General features: G+C 27.0%; 1 long non-coding RNA gene across 1 annotated transcript in view; it reads right to left on the bottom strand.

Moving 5' to 3' along the window:
• Window positions 1–372, bottom strand: part of LOC140959232 (uncharacterized) — a 690-nt gene extending 318 nt beyond the window's left edge. Inside the window, exon 1 of the long non-coding RNA XR_012171951.1 lies at window positions 12–372. This is a non-coding gene — a long non-coding RNA (uncharacterized lncRNA). The remainder of the gene's footprint in view (window positions 1–11) is intronic.
• Window positions 373–815: the final 443 nt, after the last annotated feature.

Raw genomic sequence — 815 nt, 5'->3', positions numbered from 1 at the left:
TATATATACACACACACTATGGAATAGTTCTTCTGTTGAGTGTGATCCATAATTTTTTTGTGGTAAATTGTGATGAATCCTTTAGCAAGAATAAGGTACAGACCCGCAAGTATTTCTTGTAGAGTTTTCAAGCGTCGATGAGACGCCGATGCATTAGAAGTTTGGAATAAATTAGCAAAGCAGAATAAAACCAAAAGGTAAAGATGATTAAAGTGGGGATTTATCAATTCATATGCGAAATTCGTGCCATATATTTAATGACTTTTGGTCCACTTTGCTTTTAAGACACAGTAATTATAATCATTTCTAGGGAAAATTTCACGAGTTCAAACTTCAAAATATAAAATATTATAGAAATCCTTGCAGTTCTGTTTTTTTTTCTTTCTCCTAATTCAAAGTTTCCAAAATAAAGAATTTTGTTTTTAAAGTGTTTCTTGTATGTTAATGAATTATTAGTTATATATATATATATATATTGGAACATATATTATTTAATCAAAAAATTTGAGTTTAATTTTGATGATTTTAAATTCAAGTCAAAATTTTTTAAAAAAAATTGTCAATAAATGGTATTTTAGGAACGAAAACGATGTATTTTAATATTTTGGGTTCTTGGGTGTTAAACTTACAACGATGGGTGTTTATTTAGATTAATAAAATTAAAGTGAGATTCAAATCATATTATACACACACACATATATATGTATATGTGCGTTTATTTAGATTAATAAAATTAAAGTGAAATTCAAATCATATTAGACACACACACACATATATCACACACACACACACACACACACACACACACATATACA

Source organism: Primulina huaijiensis, chromosome 15 (assembly GCF_012295235.1).
Source record: "Primulina huaijiensis isolate GDHJ02 chromosome 15, ASM1229523v2, whole genome shotgun sequence".
NCBI lineage: Eukaryota > Viridiplantae > Streptophyta > Magnoliopsida > Lamiales > Gesneriaceae > Primulina > Primulina huaijiensis.
The sequence above is the reverse complement of the archived record's forward strand: the minus strand, read 5'-3'. Positions and strand labels throughout refer to the sequence as shown.